This window comes from Macaca nemestrina, chromosome 2 (genome assembly GCF_043159975.1).
Source record: "Macaca nemestrina isolate mMacNem1 chromosome 2, mMacNem.hap1, whole genome shotgun sequence".
NCBI lineage: Eukaryota > Metazoa > Chordata > Mammalia > Primates > Cercopithecidae > Macaca > Macaca nemestrina.
The window spans coordinates 188,483,740-188,508,937 of record NC_092126.1 but is presented as its reverse complement, the minus strand read 5'-3'; the positions used below and the strand labels follow the sequence as shown (position 1 = coordinate 188,508,937).

Below are 25,198 nucleotides of genomic sequence, written 5' to 3'. Positions count from 1 at the left end.
TTTTACCTCATCACAGATATAGGTATCTCACCCTTTAACAAGAACATTACAACATTTTTAAATATAAGATTTGAAATTGGGTTTTGCTTACATATGCAACTGTTTGTCAGCTTCTATAAGAAACTATTTGCATAGGACTATTTCTATTTTGTAACATATATCTCATTTGTGATACATACATATATGTATGATATGGTTTGGCTCTGTGTCCCCACCCAAATCCCATATTGAATTATCATCCTCAGTGTTGGAGGAGGGACCTGATTGGAGGTAATTGGATCATGGGGGCAGATTTCCCCCTTGCTGTTTTTGTGATAGTGAGTGAGTTCTCACAAGATCTATTTGTATAGAAGTATGTAGCACTTCTGCCTTCACTCCCTCTTCCTCCTGCTCCACCATGTGAAGAAAGTGCTTGCTTCCCCTGCACCTTCTACCATGAACGTAAGTTTTCTGAGGCCTCCTCAGCCATGTTTCCTGTACAGCCTGCAGAACTGTGAGTCAATTAAACCTCTTTTCTTCATAAATTACTCAATCTCAGGTAGTTCTTTATAGCAATGTGAAAATGGACTAATACAATGTGTGTATAAATATACATATGTACGTATATAAACACACACATATATATATGTGTGTTTATATACATAGAGTAAAAACTCTACCAGAATTAAACCTCACAGTAAAAATATAGTTTCAAGGTAATCCTATATATGTACATGTGCACATATATATGTGTGTGTATATATATAATTAGCCATGTTGATCTCAGTAATTTTGATAATTTGCTTTCATTCAGTTATCTGTTAAGAATTTGAAAAACTTTATTTAAATGCAGAACAAACAATTGAGGAAAATCTTAGGAATGAATTTTCCTTGGGACAATGTAGTGTTGATATGGCAGTAATGGGAAGAAACAACTTGTTTTAGGAAAAAAAAAACTTGTTCTCTTCTATTATTCCTTATCTAATTTGCAAATATCCCTATCTAAAAAGTAAAATGTTACTAGAAATCAAAACAAAATAAGATTACACTATATCCATGACATGAGACATCTTTTAAAAAGACAATTATTGCTTTCATTTTTTACTTCTTCACTTCAAATTCAAAGGGAAAAAGCAGCTGTCTTCTGTAGGAGGAAGACATATCCATTCACATTTGATAAGTTTAAGCTCCCATGAAAAAGCAACAAATAAAACAAAAGCAGATCCAAAAAAGACCTAATTTAATTCAGTACCTTAGAGAAGCGTAAAAATATTTGCAGTGAGTTAAAACAGGTAGATCATTTATTTTTCCACATTTCACTTGTAGCTTTTTTCATTTCTTGACATTTAAAAGTACAGTTACATTTTTATCTTATTATCTTATTTTGTTTCATGAAACGGGAAAGTATGTTGTCATAAGAATTGGTAGAAGTACAATCTATTTGTCTTCAGTTAAGCAATAGAAGAACCTCGTTGCTTTCCAGCTGGGCCCCAGCCATTTTCCAGCTGAAACATCAAATATTTTATTTGTGTCTTTCACTGCCAATTAAAGGACAACAGAAATGGTACAGGTAAATCAGCTTCCCTTTGGAGGTCTTTCCAAAGACCACTTTAATTCTAGTCAAGCATTTTATAGAGTATGTACCACAAAATCTTATTTGCAGATTTAGACTTGAATATGTGTTGCATCATTGGGAAATATTATGTCACTGGAACTGGAAAAGGCTGAGTTAAACAAAACTCGACTATCAACTGTATCACAAGATCTCTGAGATTTTCCTATGCTGCCGATCGTTGTGAAGAATAAAGCGGCAATTTATTATGTAATACCAAAATTATTTCACCAGTGTACATTTTAATGGATATTATTAATCATGCATCTACCCAGAACATTTAGGAAAAATCTTTATTGTAGATAATAAGTTTTACTGAAAGGTTACAAGTAAGTATAGTATTTATTTGGTATAGAAGAACCTATTCCTTTTCGGGTTTTCCAAAAATTAAGTGACAAGATAACAGAAAACGTTTGGTACCTTCCAGGGACATCTTATGCAGTGATGCTGTGTAGGGGCATCTAGAGATCAGGAACAACACTTGTTGTGCTGATACAGATTTGGGAGTCATTAGCCTGTGGGAAGTTATTAGGTACAGAGAAAACTATTAAATTTTTGGTCCAGAGGAGAAGACTACAAAAAGAGGAGAAGAAAGATCTGAGACTGGAATTCTAGAGAACATCAATATTAAAGAAACATATGAAAAGAGGTGTCAAAAGGAAACTTGAAAAGGCATGAAATAGACTGGTAGAAGGGAAAAGTAAATGTTAGGAAAAGAACATTCATATTTTATTCTTGGTAACAGCCTAATAAGTTGACACAGAGGGAGGAGAATAATAAAAAGAACACAATCAAACATTTGGAGAAGTGTCAGTGAGTTATAAGGTTTTTATGTGATTTTTCTAGGGTCTTTGTTGATTTGTCAAAGAAAATCAAGTAAAATAGCATACATTTTCTTCTTTAAACCACTTTTGTGTATATGCTTGTATGTCTGTGTATATAAAATATGCTTATAAATACATTAAACTATTTTTACTAATTCACACAGAAGTCATTTTCTATTATAGACAAGGTCAGTTATACTGTGGTAGTTATTAGTAAATAATTTATTTATACAATTTAAAAAGGTTCTCAAGGACTTGCACTCTGTTCATTTTTTTTAATTATAATTTTGAAATATTGCACACATTTGTAAAATACAAACAGTAGTAGAATGGGTCCACATGTACTTAACATCAACTTTTCAACAATTATTCTCATATCATTTGATCTACAATATTTTGGAACATAATTTTATAAGGATTCTATTTTTAAAAAATTAGCTGCCACACCATTATTGCTAATTTTTTAAAAGACATTTTTAAAAGCAATTAAACATTAATTAGATAACTGGAATATCTGAAATCTTAAGTCAAATAATATGTATTTTTGACCTGTATTTCAAGTATTGAGAATGGTAATAGAAACCAAGCTCTGTGTAGGTTTGTTACTGGTGTCCCATTCTTTCTAGGCCCTCTCAAGCTGACATAGTTAAGAAATACATGCACATATATTAAACATTGTGTATACGTATCAATAACTATTCCTATATATAAATGTCTGCATCTGTATTAAGCTAAACATGAGTTCATACAGATGTCTCTAACTCTAATCTATTGCCATTTGGTTCATTCTAGCCTCCTCTCCTTACTTACCTGTAAACTCCCAGTCTGACAATGAGAACCTGGCTTTTAACATCTGCCATCCACTTGCTGAATTGTTTAATTTTACTATTCAGGAATGTCAGTTTCAGACTTGTTAATTCTATCCACAAGAAAATCACTTTAACTAGAGCATAGTACTTAGGTATAGTTTCTTTTAGTTTTATGGATCTTTTAGAAATTCAAATTTCTAAAGTTACTTAGGTCAGCACCTCTCTCCCAACCCATCACCATTAGTGAGGTTGTTGTATGCATTTTTAATATAATTATATTGCATTGCTACATTCTGCATTCCATCGATGGATTCCCCAGACTCTTATTTTTATTAAAATGTTCATACAATACAATTTATGACTTGTATAATGCTAATGGGTTTTGACAAACACATAATGTCATATATCCGACATTATGGTATCATAGAGCACAATTTTCAATCCTAAAAATTCCCCTGTTCTTTACCTATTCAATATTTACTCTCCTAAAATCAAACTTGATAACCACTGATTTTTTTTTTTTTTGAGACGGAGTCTCGCTGTGTCGCCCAGGCTGGAGTGCAGTGGCGCGATCTCGGCTCACTGCAAGCTCCGCCTCCCGGGTTCACGCCATTCTCCTGCCTCAGCCTCCGAGTAGCTGGGACTACAGGCGCCCGCCACCACGCCCAGCTAGTTTTTTGTATTTTTAGTAGAGACGGGGTTTCACCGTGTTAGCCAGGATGGTCTCGATCTCCTGACCTCGTGATCCACCCGCCTCGGCCTCCCAAAGTGCTGGGATTATAGGCTTGAGCCACCGCGCCCGGCCGATAACCACTGATTTTTAAAATTATATCTATAGTTTTATCTTTACAAAAATATAATATAATTGGAATAATAGATTATGCATCTTTTTTAGGTTGGCTTTTTTTCCACTTAGCTGTAGTCATTAAACATTCAACCATATATTTTCATGGCTTGATAACTAATTTCTGTTTATCATTGAATAATACTCTTTTCATTGTAGGTACCACAGTTTGTTTATCCATTCACCTGCGGAAGGACATCTTGGTTACTTGTAGTTTATGGTGATTAAAAGTAATGATACTATAAACATTTGTGATTTGTGGACACATTTTTGTGTGCACATAGGTTTTCAATTCAATTGCATAAATTCTTAGCTGGATTGTATAGTAAGACTATGTTTACTTCTGTAATAACTCCCAAACTGCTTTCAAAAGTGGTTTACCACTTTGAATTTCCACTGTCAGTGAAGGATACTTCTTCTTGCACTCTGCAATCACCATCCACTGATATCCTTTAACCATTCTAATAGATGTGTAATGGCATCTCATTGTTTTATTTGGAAATGCCTAATATTGAATAATTAATCATTTTCTTATTTTTATTTGCATTTGCATATCTTATTTGGTAAAATATCTGTTCAGATTTTTAAACTGTATTGTTTTCTTATTGTTGATATTTTAAACTGCTGACCTTTAAGCATTCTTTCTATATTTTGAATATAAGTACTTTATAAGAATTTTGTTTTGCAAATACTTTCTCTTATACTATCAGTTGTTATTTCATTTTGTAACAGTGTATTTCTCACAGCAGAAAATTTTTATTTTAATAATGCCCAATATATCAATTTTTTTAATGAATTGTGCTTTTGGAGTTGTATCTAAAAACTCATCACTAACTAAAAGTCAGGCCACCTAAATATTCTGTTGTTTCCTTCTAAAAAAATTAATTTTGTGCTTTATATTTAGGCCTATAAACCATTTTGTGAAAAAAATGTATAATATGTATTTAAGTTATTTTTTGAGGGATGGGGGTATTGATATTCAATTGTTTAGCATCACTTGTTGAAAACATTATCCTTTCTCTCTTGAGTTGCCTTTCAGCCTTTGCCAAAGACAAGTTGACTATATTTGTGTAAATCTATTTGAGGCTGTGTATTCTGTTCTTTTGATTTACGTGTAGATTCTTTTATAAATATGCTGCCATGATTGTTGTAGCTTCATAGTAAGTCTTCAGATTTGGACAGCATGGACCTTCCAACTCTTCTTCTTCAGTATCGTGTTGGCTTTTCTAAGTATCTTAGAGAAAAAGTTCAAGTGATGAACTAAAGGTAACACCAGGGCTTTATATAGATTAGCAAAGAATTGCAGCGTGACCTAAAGGTTGATCCACACAAATTCTCTACACTTTCAAATACGGCTCTGAGAATACTTAAGTCGCCATATGGTACTTGGGTAGGTAGAAAAGACATAATTATAACTAATTTGAGTATGACTTTACCCTCATTGTCTCATTGCAATTTAGAAAAGAATTTTCAATATTTTTGATGTCTAACTGTGGTTTTGGGAAATTGCTTTTCCAAAGAAATAAGTAAACAAAATAATATGGAAATCTTGACACCAGAAGTTTAAATATTAAAGACAATAAAACTCTTATATAATGACTCATTATAATAACAAGAGAATATTACCTCAAGTGCAAAAAAATCTAGTAAATGTGCTTTAATTGGAGTTTTCACTAGAGTAGGGTAACATCAAATGTATATATGTACTTTTTAAATTTATTTTTTGTTATATACTTTAAGTTCTAAAGTACATGTGCACAACGCACAGGTTTGTTATATATGTATGCATTGCCGTATTGGTGTGCTGCACCCGTTAACTCGTCATTTACATTAGGTATATCTCCTAATGCTATCCCCTCTCCTCCCCCCACCCCATGACAGTGTGACGTTCCTCACCCTGTGCCCAAGTGTTCTCATTGTTCAGTTCCCACTTATGAGTGAGAACATGCGGTGTTCGATTTTCTGTCCTTGGGATAGTTTGCTCAGAATGATGGTTTCTAGCTTCATTCATTTTCCTACAAAGGACATGAACTCATCCTTTTTTATGGCTGCATAGTATTCCATGGTGTATATGTGCCACATTTTCGTAATCCATTTTATTATTGATGGACATTTGGGTTGGTTCCAAGTCTTTGCTATTGTGAATAGTGCCATAATAAACATACATGTGCATGTGTGTTTATAGCAGCATGATTTATAATCCTTTGGGTATATGCCCAGTAATGGGATGGCTGGGTCAAATGGTATTTCTAGTTCCAGATTCTTGAGGAATCACCACACTGTCTTCCACAATGGTGGAACTAATTTACAGTCCCACCAACAGTGTAAAAGTGCTCCTATTTCTCTACATCCTCTCTAGCACCTGTTGTTTCCTGACTTTTTAATGATCACCATTCTAACTGGGGTGAGATGCTATCTCATTGTGGTTTTGATTTGCATTTCTCTGATGAACAGTGATGATGAGCATTTTTTCATGTGTCTGTTGGCTGCATAAATGTCTTCTTTTGAGAAGTGTCTGTTCATATCCTTTACCCACTTTTGGTGGGGTTGTTTGACTTTTTTCTTATAAATTTGTTTAAGTTCTTGTAGATTCTGGATATTAGCCCTTTGTCAGATGAGTAGATTGCAAAAATTTTCTCCCATTCTGTAGGTTGCCTGTTCACTCTGATGGTAGTTTCCTTTGCTGTGCAGAAGCTCTTTAGTTTAATTAGATGCCACTTGTCAATTTTGGCTTTTGTTGCCATTGCTTTTGGTGTTTTAGTCATGAGGTCTTTGCCCATGTTTATGTCCTTAATGGTATTGCCTAGATTTTTTTCTAGGGTTTTTATTGTTTTAGGTCTAACATTTAAGTCTTTAATCCATCTTGAATTAATTTTTGTATAAGGTGTAAGGAAGGGATCCAGTTTCAGCTTTCTACATATGGCTAGCCAGTTTTCCCAGCACCATTTATTAAATAGGGAACCCTTTCCCTATTTCTTGTTTTTTTCAGGTTTGTCAAAGGTCAGATGGTTGTAGATATATGGTACTAGTTCTGAGGGCTCTGTACTGTTCCATTGGTGTATATCTCTATTTTGGTACCAATACCATGCTGTTTTGGTTACCATATTCTTGTAGTATAGTTTGAAGTCAGGTGGCGTGATGCCTACAGTTTTGTTCTTTTGGCTTAAGATTGTCTTGGCAATGCGGGCTCTTTTTTGTTGGTATGTGGACTTTAAAGTAGTTTTATCCAATTCTGTGAAGAAAGTAATTGGTAGCTTAATGGGGATGGCATTGAATCCATAAATTACCTTGGGCAGTATGGCCATTTTCATGTTATTGATTCTTCTTATCCATGAGCATGGAATGTTCTTCCGTTTATCAAATGTATTTTTTAAAAACCAGTTCAGCATGAACACTTACCAAACCAAAGCACCTTTACAGACCTGGATGGCCTCTACTGATTAATACTTGCTGTACATCAGGCCTAGTGTTCTCTTTTGTCACAGATGAGAGTGAGAAATTCAAATATCTCAACTATTTAAAGAAGGGATATTACCGTTAACTCAATTGTCTTTCAGTGCCAAACCAAATAGAGATTCTCTTGGAATCTGATCTTACATATCCCTGGTCTTTAAAATTATTTTTCTAAGTACCTTAGCTTTAATTTTTCAGAAAATGGAATTGATAGATCTACTCTGTGTTTACTGAGCTTCTGTTCACCACGTAAGAACTTAAAATAAATTTCTGTCAAAGGGGTAAAAGCAATTTATTTCATTTGATGTGACTGTTATATCCATCATAAAATCAGCTTGCAGTGGTTCAGCTCTTAAAAGGATCTTCTAAAAGAATCTTGATAAGTTAACAAGACTATTTTTGCAGTTTTGTCTTTTTAAAAATTAAAGGGATTTTTAAGTTTCTCTTTGAAATGCTCAGAATATTTGAAGAAAAAAATGCTTAATTATAAATTCAATTTCTGTGGGAATGAATAATACTTTAATTACCAGTAGATAAAACTAGATCTTATATTCTTATAATTTTAGCTGATACCAACTATAAATCTAAATTTTTGATGTTGTTGCTTCAGAAAAGCAGGGCATCGTAAGGGGATGTTTTTAGGCAGACCAGAAATATACAATCTATTAAATAAACCAGAAGTTATTAAGCAGCTGCCACATGCAAATTATTGTGATAGATGCTGTTGAGATTATAACAAAAGAATGAATGTTCACAAAATTCTCCCAATCAAGTTTACACAGATAAGATTTTGCTTGCAATAAATGACTGTGAAACGTATTTCATATGAGAAGTGATTTCTGAAGTTTTGTTTGGATTTCATTAAAAACAAAATTAAATCAAGAACAAGTAAACCAATTTTTAAAACATGTCAGTAAGTATAAAAAGCTTTCCTTTTTTTTTTTTTTAAGGTATTTTAGGGTGCTGCAATGATACTTAAATCTTATTTAAGACTGTGACCAAGAAAGAACTACTCTGAAATTCTTCATTTAGATGTTTCTGACACTATTGAATAAAGAATAAAACACAACAAAAATTCTCCACATATACAACAAAAATATTCTTTTAAAATTAAATAAATCAATATATTCTGTTATTAATGCCCGAAATATGTCAACTTGGTCAATTTAGTAAAAAAAAAAAAAAAAAAAAAAAAAAAAATACAGTGATTTAAGGAACTTATCTGGTTATTTTTTGTCATGTGATATCTCCCTGGTAATCCCCAAATAATGAAATAATAAATTTAGTCATAGTCACTTTTTAATTTTTCATCTGATTAATGTGGTATCTCATACATGCAAACAAAGTACCTTTTTCTGTTGCCTTAATGCCTCTTTGCAATGGACCTGATGGGAGATAATCAGACATTAGACATACAGGCTGATAAAATACTTATGTAAATATAGTAAAACAATGTTGAGACCAAATATTTGAGAGTGTCATTATTTTTACTGGTTACAGCAAAATACCTGGGGAGCATTTTGGAAATTAACATTTGGTCATTGTAAGCCAGTATAGATTCCATTACGGTAACTTCCATTGTTTTGGGGCAGACGTTTCATCTATGACAGTTTAGTTGAGAGTACTGAACGTATTTCAGTTTGCCAAAGTAAGATACTCTTGTTTTCTTGCACTGTCTCCCTATGTGCATCAGAAAAATATTACCTTTTTCAGAAAGTTTGACCTAATAGTGTTTGATATTAGGCATTTTTTTACACTTAACAGTTATTCAGTGAAAACTAGTTCTAATCATTTTTGTCTCAAGATATTGAACATGAAAATTTCAATAGGCACCAGCACTCTGGTTACTTAGGTGAAATCAATTTGTGTGATTTTTATTCCTCTTTTATTATCTTCCTTAATCTATTAAATTATCTTATTATCTAACATTTAAAATATGTATTTTCTAGGGAACTGTCATGACTACTAAGTTATCAGATACTTACTCTATTCAAGGTATTTACAAATTATGTTCGTACAGTACTCACTGCCATCCCATGTATACGTATGTTCCAGAAAAGGAGTTTTCCTTCCAACTCCACAATTGAATTAGAAGGAATAGTATCTGTGAGCTTTCTGTAGTCAATCAAAAATATTGGTGTGCTAAGTGGAAACATAAAAATAGATCTCCTGCCTTCAACAAGCAACTAGTAAAGCTAGGCAATGCTAGATTAAGTGCTACAGGGTGAGGAGTCCAGCTTCAGGTCGAAATGCCATGTGCAATATTTCTGGCCCAAACATAGGCAGTTATAAAAGTTTTACTTTGCAGATTTTAGCAGGGAAATCTTCCCTCCACACATACCACATCTGTTACACAGCCAGCACATTTCAGTCTCTGAAGGAGTTGCAGTCAAGGACTCAGCTCTTCCTGCCTGGCCATGTTCTTATGTATAGCTGCATTTTTAGCCCAAGTGCCTTCATTGGGAGGTGTCTTTATTGAGGAATTCAGCAGGGGCCTTCCTCGGTCGCCTCTATTGAGATCTCATGGGTAAAAGGAAACGACATTTTTAGGCTACTCTTACTCAGTTTCTTTCCACGTCTAGCCCTTTCTTGCTTTCCCTCTGCTCTTCCCTGTGCCCCCACACCATCTAGGCCCATAAAACTGTAAGATCCTTTTGTTTCAGGCTCCTTCTGCAGTGGGATTACCCTCATGTCTTTTCTGCCTATGCTGATCCACCTGATCTTGAACTGGTGCTATTCCGTGGGGGAAAACTGAAACAGAGGGCAATTAGCAGTTTCTCCACTTTATCCCATCAACAGTAAGTGCTGAAAAGCTTAAATGCTACTTCCATTTTGCGTGTTTGTCTTAAGCAGCTGCTCTGACATCCAGAAGCTGGGTTCTCTTTTGAGTTTAGCTGAGCTTCTGACACAGAGAAGAGTATACATGAAAAATACCTGTGTAGCCTAGAAGTCAGGGAAAATGCAGGAAATGGGGAGGAGAATAGCATATAAATTATACGTGTACATAGGTCATGAACAAATGGCATCAAATGAAGCTCAGGGATCCTGAGAGACATTAAGAATTTAGTGAGGATATGAACCTGTCCAAATGAAAGCTTTCAGTTGGGGATACAGCAAGAAATGTGCTTAATAAATCAAGTAAGGAGATTTTTTTTCTTTTCTTTTTTTTTTTTTTTTTTTTGAGACAGAGTCTCGCTCTGTCACCCAGGCTGGAGTACAGTGGCATGATCTCAGCTCACTGCAACCTTCGCCTCCCGGGTTCACGCCATTCTCCTGCCTCAGCCACCCGAGTAGCTGGGGCTACAGGTGCTCACCACCACTCCCGGCTAATTTTTTTTGCATTTTTAGTAGAGACAGGGTTTCACCATGTTAGCTGGGATGGTCTCGATCTCCTGACCTCGTGATCCGCCCGGCTCGGCCTCCCAAAGTGCTGGGATTACAGGCATGAGCCACCGCGCCTGGCTAAGTAAGGAGATTTTATATTAAACTAGAATTCAAGAAAATATAATTAGTTTTTATCCTCTTTAGACAATAAGAAAGTTGTGACATGTTTGAGCAGAAGAGTAATTAATAAATCTTGTGTTTTAGAAGTGTTTTTTCTAGCTTTCTGGCCAGCCTAGCCAAACATTTACTGGGGCTATCCTCTTGAAATATTGTGCAAGATGTCAAAGTGTCTTTGAATAGCTCAAGATCTAGGAATATGTTGCATGTTTAAACAAAGCTGAGAATTACCTAACAATGTGACTTAACCGAGACATTTTACCAATATTACGGGAAAAATGAAATATAACCTACTAACTCAGGAGACACCATGGAAGATATCACACAGTGAATGATGATTAAGCAGAATTTTTTAAATGTGTAGGATTATGAGAAGCAGGCAAGTACTTATGAAAAGGTACCATCAACAAAACCTATTTTACTTCAGACATTCGCTAAACCTATTTCAACCTTTAGAAACTGAAAAATTACATTTGTCCTTCAAAGTTATATAAGGGGCTATTTTGCCATATAAATGAAAGTATTTCCAATTCCACAAAAATGTCTTGAGATCAACAAATGAATCTTAGCATTTATAAAGTTCTGGTTGTTACTGATACTTTATAATCTGACGTAGCTTAACTGTCCAGGTTAATTTTCCACCAATTTTCAATAGGCACATTTCATTTTGACCAAACCAGGTTACAACTGAAACTATCATATCTTAACCAATCTGTAGTAGTATTTAATTTAAAATATTTGGTAAAACAGCAAATTAAAAATTATACTTAGGTGCTACAAGCATTGCATTTAACATGAACCGTACCCATAGATATTCATTGGTCAGACTTTTCTTGTAGGGTCATTTTTCTTTGTGTATGGTATTGCTGATGCAGTTTAGTACTGCATTACTTCTAAATTTTCATAATAAGCTAGATTCTCCAATTGTGGTTTCTCTAAAGAAAAACAAACATTCTGAAGATGGTTTTTCCAGATTTATTCTAGATATCGATGATTAACTTTGGAATGTAAGACTATTATCTTTTCACACATAATTTGACTATAAAATTTTAAATGGCTCACCTTTGGCAAGTATTTACAAGTAATTTATTTATCATAAAAACTATTCATTTGGAACTCATGTAGTTGATGTATTATTCAAATTAACTACATAATTATCATAGTAATTGCAAGTGGCATAAATAGGATTAGAAAGAAAACCCACTGCTTTTGATGATACAACTTAAAATGAAAAAGAAAGCATATATACCAACGGACCTGATGGGAGAAAAGTATGATTTAGCTAGTCGTGAGCATTTAACATGCTATGAGTACTCCTCAGTATCTTTTTTACAGTGAGAAGGTTATCAGTTAATCTGAATAAATGGATTGGATGGATTTTCCTATAAATGTCTGCTATAATTATCATAATGTTCCAAACTCTCATCTATTTACCTTTTCACATGTTGCTCTCTCTGCTGAAATGCCTGCCCACCTATCATTCTGGGAAATTACTACTCATTTTTTAAAGCTCTAGGAGAAGCAATTTCCCTGGAAATCATTTTCAAATTATTTTTCACTAAAGAGCATCAGGCAGCCTTACATTTGTGTTCCATCTCTGAATTGCTGTTGTTACTCTTTTTACACAAGCGTTAATTATAGCTAATAATTGTTAACCACATTATTCTTTTATGCTAAGCCCCGTTTTCAGCAATTTATTAGTATCAACTTATTTAATCCTCATAACACCTTATGAGATTGATACTATTACTGTTCTTCATTTATAATTGTGAAAAGCATATAGAGTTTGAGCAATTGTATAAAGCAACATAGTTATTAGGTAGATGTGTCGGGATTAAACAAACACTCTGTCTTCAGAAGTCATGTTTTTAGGGTCTGTGCTAGTTGTCTTTCAATCATGCATTGCACTTTGGTTGTTGGTACTCACAATAAGCAATTGGTTCTTGAGATTAGAATTATTTTTCATTTACATTTTTAATATGGAGCACAATGTCTTGCAAATAGTACAGTCCTCACATTGTTTTAGAATAAATGAGTGAGAAATCAAATGGAAATACATTTTAGCCATTTGAACTATAGAGGGCTGTCTAATCTTTCACAGCAGATATGTCTCAGGAGAAGTAGATGACAGTTGCATGTTTCTCATATTCTAGCTCCTCTGTTGATTTGTTGATTTGAACATCCACTGAAGCTTATTTTTCACCTCAGAATAGCTTCAACATTATTTGAAATTTGATTGTACTTTCTCATTACATTAATAAATCATGGAAGTTGAGAAAATTGATGTATCATTGAATGAATCTAAATGATTTTTTCTTCTTTTCTACCATTCTATCCATAAAGTTGAAAGCATTGGTTGTCTGAGTTCATAAAACATCCACTGGATGGATAGGTTAGAGTCACTCTATAGAATCAATGTCACACAAACCATGTGGATTGATGGATATTTTCACATCAAACTGTCATCTTGTCTCTGCTGTTACATTATATTTGCTGCCTCAACAGTGACTCAAATTGTTATTTTTTACAGCTAGTGTCCCAACTACAAAATAGCCCAGTATATTTTTGACCACCCATTTAACTATTTATTGATGTCTAAAGGCTTTAGTTTTTCATCATAAATATAAATCTAAAAAGGGTCTAGATTTTTTGATGGTGGTACATATTTAAAAACACATCTATGCATAGTATTCTCACTGTGAATAGAAATTATTTTAGAAATCAGGGTTGACTTGTCGATACAACATTTTATTTTCATTACATTCATTTATTTATACCAATTACCACCCAGCTTATTGGAATGACATTTTATGATGACTACTTCCTGATGCTCCAGGAAGCCTCTAGGGGATTGAGAATGGTTTCTAGGGGACTGGTTATTTGTGTAGGCATTTCTGGTCACAGCCAGAGGATCACACCCATATTCACAAATACATATTAGAAGACAATTTTCTGTTAAACTGAAGGATTCTGAGTTCTGAGAGATGATTTTACATTCTGAAGGATGCTTCCACCTTTAGATAAGAATGCCAGGCTCTCCCAAAGATTGTTGAAGAGTCTGCCTGAAAAAAGAATGTAAATAACAGTGCAGGCAGTGGGAACTATGATTTAAGTTACAGAGAGAGAACAAAGGAAAAACTGATCTGGGAACAGAGTCATGCACAATTGGAGTTGCATGTGTGAGCAAGTGTGTCTGTGTATGTATGTGGGTGTGTGTTCCTGTTTATGTTTTGGAAATGAGGTTGAGAGATGTAAAATTAATAAAGATGTAAAAATTAACAAACATGCAAAAAAAGAAATATCTTCAATAAGGAAAAATTGTTTATATTTTATACTAAATCTACTAACAAATTTTTAATAGGGTATATGCAATCAAATGTCTGTTTTAGAGTGTTTAGCTGTATAAATATGGAAGGAGGAAAGAAATGGCAAGAGAGACCAAATATGTTATTCCTGTAACAATTGTGAGATATCTTGACCCTGTCCTGAGGCTGTAGTAGTGAAGATAAGAAGAAAAGGATTTGAAAGAATTTAAATAGAGAATTAATAATACTTGGGAAATTAATATACAGGAGGGGGAGCAGAATGTCAGGAAAAGGGACAACGTGAAGAATGATGGCCCAGCCTCTGGCCTGTGCATCTGGGTAGAGAAGCTCACTGAGATAATGAAGGGAAATGTTTAAATATGTTGGTGAGATGAGGGGAGAAAGAGTTTGAGGTAGACAATTGTTTATGGCATAATTTAAGGTTTTTTTTTAATTATATATTTTACAATAGCAGAGCAGTACAGAGGTATCTGGAGCTCAGGGAAAGATTTGAACTGATAGTGTAGATTTGCAAATCCTCACCATATACCTAGTCAGAACAATCACAGGTGCCAGGCAGATCATGAAGACAAGTCTCAGAGTTGTAAATGAACCACCAAGTAGGTAAAAAATACAGCAGAATAAAGTCAACATTTCTTGCACTCTGAACATCTCACTGTACTTCACAACACTCACTCTTTCTTAATTCCTCACTTTTGAAGATGCTGTTTCTTGTATCTGGATTTCCTACTTTAGGCTCTATCCCATTCTCTGTCTGGCATCTCCTTCACTGGCATTTAACCAATTGTACCTGATATGCGAGTTAGACAAGGAGTCTGAAGGTGGTACAGTGCAAAAGGAGCCTGCCAGGTTCAGCATTTAATTTGATTCATCCTTAGGCACTTATGAAGACCAAGTTCAAATGATAACTGTTCCTTGGCTCCCCAGGATGACATCCCTTTGTTGCTTGAGCAATCTGGCCATATAATTTTTATGGTACTCAATTGCTTTATATTCACCTATTTGCATGTCTTTTACTTCTCATGGTTTAACAATTCTTCACTGTCCTTGGGGGTTATTTTTGGTCCTCTAAGAAACAGATCCCCCAAATAGGATTAGACATACAAGGGATTTACTGCGGAGGAATACCTATGAAGAATAAAGCAAGTGAAGGCAAGAGAATATGACAGTGCCTTTAGACCATGACACAGGTCTGACACTTGTGAAAGGAATGTGGATAAAGTAAGCAGGATTAGGAAAGAATAGGTTCATACCTCAATGCAGTTTTCTGAAAGTCTCCAGTGGCTTTGGAATGAATGCTGTGGCAAATTTGAATGAGCAGCGATATCCCTCGTGTAGGTGCAAGAAAGAGTATGTGTGCACACACCTTGCCTGCCACACTTTCTATTTTAAATGCTACCTGGAATAAGTATGATATATAATCAATAATTATTATATGAATTAATAAATTTAATGAATAACACTGTATGGAGTTTTCTGGGAGTTGTAATGAGTTTCCTTTCTTGTACTTAAAAAAAAAAAAAAAGGCTTTATTTGCTTGTCCTTTTAAACCCAAATGCATGTATTGGAAGATAAATGGTGAGGGAGAGGTTAACTGACAGAAAGACTTTGATTTTATTAGGATCATATACTCACCAAATGAGATTACTAGCCAGATAAATTATGAAATTGGTAGTTGTATTCCGAAATCAGTAAACATATTTTGATATTACTACATGTCTATTTGCTTCCCTTTTACACCTCACATAGACTTAATTTAGAAGCTGTAGTTAGTCTCTGCTATGTTATGCCCTCAAATAAAATTTTTCTGTTGTTGTTAGTCGTGTTTCTATTTATTTATTTATTTATTTATTTATTTATTTATTATTTATGTTTTTGGAAACGGAGTCTTGCTCTGTCGCCCAGGCTGGAGTGCAGTGGCACTATCTTGGCTCACTGCAATCTCCACCTCCCGAGTTCAAGCAATTCTCCTATCTCACCCTCCCAAGTAGCTGGGACTACAGGTACACGCAGCCACACCAGGCTAATTTTTTGTATTTTAGTAGCGACAGGGTTTCACTGTGTTGCCCAGGCTGATCTCGAACTCCTGAGCTCAGGCAATCTGCCTGCCTCAGCCTGCCGAAGTGCTAGGATTACAGGCGTGAGCCACCGCGTCTGGCCTATTAGTCATTTCTATACTACTTATAGGGAAGGGAAATTAGCCACACAATAACATTGTTATCATAACAATAATGTCGGACACCTATTGCTTCAGTAGGAATTATTATTGGAAATGAATGAATGAACATCTTAATTATTTTTAAGAAATTTTTTCAATTGAATTGAAGCCCTTTTACTTAAACAGTGCAAATTGATGGGTTTTCAATAATCTGTTATTGTTCACTGAAATGATAGAATAAATTTAAGATGTTAAAGTAAATAAAATTTGACTAAACTTTTAAAATCTTGCATTTTATTTTCACTTGATTTAAATTTTATTTAAGTATCATCCTTCATCTTGAAATAGAATAATGACATGGTTTTCTATACAAAGTATGATATAACATACTATTCTTCCTAATAACTTATTTTCAGGATTTTTTTTGTGTGTATATAAGAATGTGTTATTTTTAGAAATAAATGCATATATTTCTAAATGTGAGATTGTCTGAAGACATATAAATATGACATATTTGACCAGACTGAAAGTGAAACATGATTATTAATCTGAATAATAAAATTAGTAATTTATGGAAAAGAATTGTGATTTCTTTTTGCATGCTAACCAAACATTTTACATTAAATACATCAGGTCAAAAATAAAATTTATTCGTGAGTTAAGTTCAAAATTACAGATTTATTTTAAATAAGATTTTTTTTTAAGACGAAAGTACGATAACATTTTACATTAAACAGGTACATGCATTAGTGTTCTAGGGCTTCCATAAGTAAGTACAACAAACTGAGTGGCCTAAAAGAACAGAAATTTATTCTTTCACAGTTTTGGAGGCTGGAGATTTGAAATCGAGTTGTTGACAGAGCTGAAGAATTTTTTCTCTGAAGAATCTAAGGGAGGCTATTTTCTTCCCCCTTTCCAGCTCCGTAGTTTCCGGTCATGTTTGGCATTCATGGCTGGTCAATATATCACTGTGATCATTGTCTCCGACTTCAGATTGGCTTCCCTTCTTTGTGTCTTTGATCTGTCTCCTTGTAGTTATAGGGATGCCAGTCAGACTGGATTTAGGTATGTCCTCTACTTAAGTATGTCCTTCTCCTAACCTAATTAATTGTGTTTCTTAAGATCTTATATTCCAAAAAAGTTGCATTCTGAGTTTTCAGGACGGATTTGAATTTATTAAATCCTTTAAATATATATTTTATACTTTTTAATGGCAGGGATAAAGTGTTTAGACAGTTTATTAAATGCTGTTGGAGAAAATTAAACTGTTAGTCTAAAGAAAAATAACCAAATTGGTCACTGTTGGCCCAAACTCTAATTAATGTACACATATACCCACTTATGTGACTGTATCATGATTACAGAGTGATCAATCAAGTTAGTGCTCTGGGGTTGTGGGGCTGTATCCCAAACTATCATTTGTAATACAGACATTTCCAGTACTTATCTTTTTAACACTTGTTAAAAATTAAAACATGTAGCTAAAATACACTAGTTACAAATAATGTGATATTATTCTTAACAGTCTTCATTCCATTCTCATTGAGAATGAGAAGCAAGAATTTACCTAAAACATTTATGAAAGCATGAGTGGTGGAATAGGACTTGTGGTACAGGGAACAGATCACCAAGAGCATCAGTTGGGAACCCGGAAGGAAACAGAGAATAAGCTCCATGTGAGTTATTTGCAGAGGGTTTAACAAATGAATTCTTTTAAAAGATGGGCACAAGGCATAGTGGAGCTTTAAGGTATCCAGTACCCAGTAGCCAAGATCTTTCCTTTCCTTGACCTATATGAAGAAGGGAGGAAGCAGTTCCTTGGAACCCAGAGACAAGCTAAGGAGAGAGGATCACCTTATAGATGCTGGAAGAGTGGGTCATGTATTCAATCAAATGAAATCAACCTCAAAGAGTGGAAGCTAGAGTAATCAATATGACTTAACCTTCCCCCCTCCACACTCCTGCCAGTGTCTTCATTGTCAGATTATAACCAGAAGCCAGAAGCAAGAAAGCCCATTGATGTGTCCACACAGAGCAGTCTCAGAGCACAGACCTGGGTGGACAAGGATGTACCGTAGAGCTGAAAGTACAGCCAGTTTAATTTCATATCAATCCTACAACGTTGTTTGTACTTTTTGATAAAAGTTAAGTAATACTTCTATTTAAACTTTCATTTTTCATATGTTTTCATCCTAATGTCAATCTTCCTTTTTGTTTTATAACTGAAAGTGGAGGTGTAGGTGGATCCTGTAATCAAAATGGTAATGGGAGTAGGAAACTGCTATGTCATTGTTTTTTTGTTACATGTAGAAGCAAGTACTCTACAATTGTCAGTGACATTACACGGTGTTTGCGTAGTAGGCAGCAGATCCATTCTAGCATGCTTTACAGCAATTGCTGCCATTTGATAAGTAACTCTGTATGGACTGAGGCTGAAACACTAAATCATTGTGTCTCCTTCGTGCCAAGCACTGATTCATTGCAGTGTCTTGCACTGCAACTTATTGCTACTACATTTTAGAAAATATACTTGTTTTCTCTCAAACACGTTATATTTAATTTATTCTTGCTCTGGCTGAATTTGACTATGCTTGGTATTTTAGCATCACCATGTGCATGGTAAACTATTTTTAATCAGACATCTACTTATAATCATATCATAGTTTGAAGGGACCTTAAAGGTCATACAATCTTACTTTTCACCACATGTACACCATCCTCAAATGATAGTCGTATATCTGGCTTCTGCTTGAATAATTCCAATGACAAGGAACTGACTACTTGAGATGCAGCCTTTTCTATGCTTGGCTAGCTTTCATTGCTAAAAGTTCTCCCTTATGTTGAGTAGAAATTTATTAACTCTATTTTCCACATCTTGATCCTAGATTTACTCTCTAGAACAATAAGTTTAACTCTATATTCTTTTGTTAACTCTTAAATATTCACTACTGCAGGCTTTTTTGTGAAGCACACATTATTTGAAGTATATACAGTATTACATAAAAATCATATTGATCAAATTTATCCTGATCCCTGTTTTAGGAAGCAGTGGGCCTTTTTAAACTCTATATGGCAATTCAAACTAAAAATCAAGCTATAATCATAAAAGTGTAGAACTCAAAGGACTGTTCAAATGTATATAGTGATATCATGGTTCTCTTGTGGACTCCATGGTGTAAGTAGTATATGTAGAAATTTAAGGAAAAAAAATTCATTTTTATATGAATGGCATTGTTTATGAAGAATTTTAATCTCAAAGCCTAAACTTGAAGTACAAAATGACATAAAGATGGGAACAACAGACACTGGGGACTACTAGAAAGGGAAAGAAGGGAGACATTTATGGATTGAACAACTGAGTACCATGCTCACCACCTGGGTGAATGCACCCTCCAGATCCCAAATGTCAGTATTGCTGAATATACTCATGTAACAATCCTGCATATATATCCCCAGAATCAAAAATTAAAAAAAAAATAAAAATAAAAAAATGAAAAACAGAGATAACATGATAATCCTTATAAAAAGTCTGGTGGAACCTATTAAAAATTACTAGGAATTAGTAAGTGAATTTTGCAAAGTGTCAACAAGCAAAACTCTATTGCTTTTCTACATGCTAGCAGTGAAAAATCAGATATAGAAATAAAAAGTATTTTTATTTTCTTTTTTTTTTTTTTAATTGTACTTTAAGTTCTGGGGTACACGTGCAGAATGTGCAGATTTGTTACATAGGTATTTGTGTGCCATGGTGGTTTGCTGCACCCATCAACCCATCATCTACATTAGGTATTTCTCCTAACGCTATCCCTCCCCTTGCCCCCGACCCCCCAACAGGCCCCGGTGGGTGATGTTCCCCTCTCTGTGCTCATATATTCTTATTTTTCAACTCCCACTTATAAGTGAGAACACGCAGTATTTGGTTTTATGTTCTTGTGTTAGTTTGCTGAGAATGATGGTTTCCAGCTTTATCCATGTCCCTGCAAAAGACATGAACTCTTTATCTTTTATGGCTGCATAGCATTCCATTGTGTATATGTGCCACATTTTCTTTATCCAGTCTAACATTGATGGACATTTGGGTTTGTTCCAAGTCTTTGCTATTGAGAGTAGTGCTGCAATAAACATATGTGTGCATGTGTCTTTACAGTATAATTATTTATGATCTTTTGGGTATATATTCAGTAATGGAATTGCTAGGTCAAATGGTATTTCTAGTTCTAGATCCTTGAGGAATCGCCACACTGTCTTCCACAATGGTTGAACTAATTTACACTCCCACCAGCAGTGTAAAAGCGTTCCTGTTTTTCCACATCTCTCCAGCATCTGTTGTTTTCTGACTTTTTAATGATCGCCATTTTAACTGATGTGAGATGGCATCTTATTGTTGTTTTGATTTGCATTTATCTGATGGTCAGTAATATTGAGCATCTTTTCATATGTTTCTTGGCCACATAAATGTATGTCTTCTTTTGAGAAGTGCCTGTTCATATCATTTGCCCACTTTTTGATGGGGTTGTTTTTTTCTTGTAAATTTGTTTAAGTTCCTTGTAGATTCTGGATATTAACACTTTGTCAGATGAGTAGATTGCAAAAATTTTCTCCCTTTCTGTATGTTGCCTGTTTACTCTGATGATAGTTTCTTTTGCTGTGCAGAAGCTCTTTAGTTTAATTAGATCCCGTTTGTCAATTTTGGCTTTTGTTGCCATTGCTTTTGGTGTTTTAGTCATAAAATCTTTGCCCATGCCTGTGTCCCGAATGGTATTGCCTAGGTTTTCTTCTAGGATTTTTATGGCTTTAGGTCTTACATTTAAAAATTTAATCTATCTTGAGTTAATTTTTGTATATGGTGTAAGGAAGGGGTCCAGTTTCAGTTTTCTGCATGTGGCTAGCCAGTTTTCCCAACACCATTTATTAAATAGGGAATCCTTTCCCCACTGCTTGTTTTTATCAGGTTTTTCAAAGATGAGATAGTTGAGATGTGTGGTGTTATTTTGGAGGTTTCTGTTTTATTTATATATCATAAAATATATTAAATAATCAGTGATGGATCTTCCAAAAATATAAAACAACTCTACACTAAAAACTTTAAACATTATTGAGAGAAATTAAGGAATATCTAAATAAACAAAATCTATATTGAATTCATGTGTTGAAAGACTAAATTTATTCCTCCCAAATTGTTTATAGATTAAATATCATCCCAATAAAATTCCAGCAATGTAGGAACTGAAAAATTAATCCTAAAATTCATATGGAAACACAAAGGACCCAAAGGAGCCAAAACAACTTCCTAAAAGAACAAAGTTGGAGAATTAACATGACCTGATTTCAAAACTTAGTATAAAACTACAATAATCAAAACAGTGATACTGATACAAAGGCAAATACATCAGTGGAACAGAATGAAAAACACAGAGGAAGACTCACTCATACAAAAGCAATTGATTTTTCACGAAGATGCTAAAACAAGTCAGTGGAGAAAAGATGGTATTTTCGACAAATTATGCTGGGAATATTGGATGTTCACACACACACACACACATCACACACATAGAGAAAATAACTTCCCTATACTTCACACTACATACAAATGTACAAAAAATAATTCAGAATGGATGTGTAAAACTTTTAGAAGTAAATGCAGGAGAAAACTTTTATGACCTTAGGTTAGGCAAAGATTTTTTACATATCACATCAAAAACACAAGCCATAAAAGAATTAAGTGGACTTCCTTAAAGTCACAAACTTTAGCTCTTCAAAAAAGACTTAAGGGAATGAAACAAGCTGCAAATTAGGGAAAAAATTACAAATTGTGAATTCCATAAGGGACTTGTACTTAGATCTTATGAAGAATTTACAAAGAATTATATATTGCTGGTAGGAATGTAAAATGGTATAATCACTCTGCAAAGCAATTTGATAGTTTCTTAAAGAGTTAAACGAACACCTACCATATGATCCATTCCTAGGTATTTTACTAAGAGAGAAAAAAGCACATGTCTACATAAATGCTTGTAAATGAGTGTCCATAGCAAATTAATACATGATAGCCAAAGACTGAAGACAACCCAGCTGCCCATCAACAGGTGAATAAATATACAGACTAGCATATCTGTATAGTGGAATTCTCATTAATGGAGATAAATAAACGTACTACATTCAGTAGCAGGTGAAACACACTACATCATGAATGAATATCAATATAATTATGCTGAGTAAAGAAAAACAGTCAAAAAAAGAGTGCATACTATATGATTGCTTTTTAATAAAATTCTAGAAAGTGAGAACTAACATGTAGATACAGAAAGCAGATCAGTCGTTGCCTGGGATTGGGGCTGAGGGGAAGGAGAGATGAGAATTCAGTATTACAGAGGGGCATGAGGAAACTTTGGGGCATGCTTCATCACCTTGCATGTGGTGATGCTTTCAAAGATGCATATGGATGTCAAAACTTATCAAATTGTATCCTTTAAAAATATATAGCTCGTCTTATATCAGCTAAATTTTAATAAACCATTCTTAAAACCTAAGAAAATGAATCTGAATTTTTAGTATTTCCTTTTGTTTTGCTTTTTCTATCTAAATCTGAAAAATAGAAGAGAAAAAGTGAATATATTAACAAGAATGCTGAGAAAACATAATCATTGGCTACATATTGATCATTCAGTAAACATTCTGAACATATATACCTACATGCTATAGCCAAAGTGCAATTTCTCTAAAATGTAATCCTCCAATGTTCCCTTCTCCACCATCTCTCTTTCCTTTTTATGCTACTCATTCCCCTGCTTCTTGTTCATCTTCTCTCCCAAGCTTTTCTCACCTTTTCCTGCTAGGCAATTGTCTTTTCTGCTAAGGTAGTCTTACCATGGATTCAAGGCAGTGTAGTTGATTTACTTATTGATAAATAATTATTTACACTGTCAGATGGCAAAAAAATAAAAAATAATAATAAAAAAAACCAAGTCATCGAAAGCTATGGAAATAACTTTTTTTCCAGGCCTCAGTTCTGTACATCACACTGTGCCTACATTGTGTTTCTAAGCAGTAACGTCTTGCAAATAATGTTTTTAAATTGTCATCTAATATTATCTATCTTATTTGAATTTCATTCCACTAAAACTTGTTGCAGATATTTAGATTTTGGAAATGTCTCTGAGGTATGCCCTTTAATGTAGCTGGAATCTAATTTTGTTCTTAAGATAGCTAACCTTCATATAGTATCTTGTTCAAATTTCTTTTTCATTTTGTCAATTAATAAGGCAGAGTCTGAAAAGTAGAATCTTATTGAAAATATTCAGATAATTCATTTTGCTCATGTAGGTACTACTATAGCTGAGACTGTAAATTCTAAAAATTTATTACATATAAAAATTTAAATTCTCAGCTCATCCAGAATATTTAATACTTTCTGTAATATTTCATGCATACTCTAAACTTTAAGACACTCATTTCTTTTCTTCTGAGTGATGTACTTAAAATTAATGTTTCCACATAAAATCATTCAATTTAACAAATCATATAGCCAAAATAAAAATATTATTTAGGAGGGGCGGAGCAAGATGGCCGAATAGGAACAGCTCCAGTCTCCAACTCCCAGCGCGAGTGACACAGAAGACCGGTGATTTCTGCATTTTCAACTGAGGTACTGGGTTCATCTCACTGGGGAGTGCCAGACGATCGGTGCAGTTCAGCTGCTGCAGCCCGACCAGCGAGAGCTGAAGCAGGGCTAGGCATCACCTCACCTGGGAAGCGCAAGGGGGAAGGGAATCCCTTTTCCTAGCCAGGGGAACTGAGACACACAACACCTGGAAAATCGGGTAACTCCCACCCCAATACTGCGCTTTAAGCAAACAGGCACACCGGGAGATCATATCCCACACCTGGCCGGGAGGGTCCCACGCCCACGGAGCCTCCCTCATTGCTAGCACAGCAGTCTGTGATCTACTGGCAAGGCAGCAGCGAGGCTGGGGGAGGGGCGCCCGCCATTGCTGAGGCTTAAGTAGGTAAACAAAGCTGCTGGGAAGCTCGAACTGGGTGGAGCTCACAGCAGCTCAAGGAAACCTGCCTGTCTCTGTAGACTCCACCTTTGGGGACAGGGCACAGTAAACAATAACAAACACAGCAGAAGCCTCTGCAGACGCAAACGACTGTCTGACAGCTTTGAAGAGAGCAGTGGATCTCCCAACAAGGAGGTTGAGATCTGAGAAGGGACAGACTCCCTGCTCAAGTGGGTCCCTGACCCCTGAGTAGCCTAACTGGGAGAAATCCCCCAGTAGGGGCAGTCTGACACCCCACACCTCACAGGGTGGAGTACACCCCTGAGAGGAAGCTTCCAAAGCAAGAATCAGACAGGTACACTCGCTGTTCAGAAATATTCTATCTTCTGCAGCCTCTGCTGCTGATACCCAGGCAAACAGGGTCTGGAGTGGACCTCAAGCAATCTCCAACAGACCTACAGCTGAGGGTCCTGACTGTTAGAAGGAAAACTATCAAACAGGAAGGACACCTACACCAAAACCCCATCAGTACATCACCATCATCAAAGACCAGAGGCAGATAAAACCACAAAGATGGGGAAAAGGCAGGGCAGAAAAGCTGGAAATTCAAAAAATAAGAGTGCATCTCCCCCGGCAAAGGAGCACAGCTCATCGCCAGCAACGGATCAAAGCTGGACAGAGAATGACTTTGA

The 25,198-nt window shown here is 34.9% G+C and overlaps 1 long non-coding RNA gene across 3 annotated transcripts in view; it reads left to right on the top strand.

Moving 5' to 3' along the window:
- Positions 1-25,198, top strand: part of LOC105477426 (uncharacterized) — a 213,669-nt gene that overhangs the window by 40,975 nt on the left and 147,496 nt on the right. The window contains exon 3 of one of the 3 annotated variants that reach the window (XR_011620407.1): positions 10,185-10,319. The exons of the other annotated variants lie outside the window; for them this stretch is intronic. This is a non-coding gene — a long non-coding RNA (uncharacterized lncRNA). The remainder of the gene's footprint in view (positions 1-10,184; positions 10,320-25,198) is intronic. 3 annotated transcript variants of the gene reach the window in all.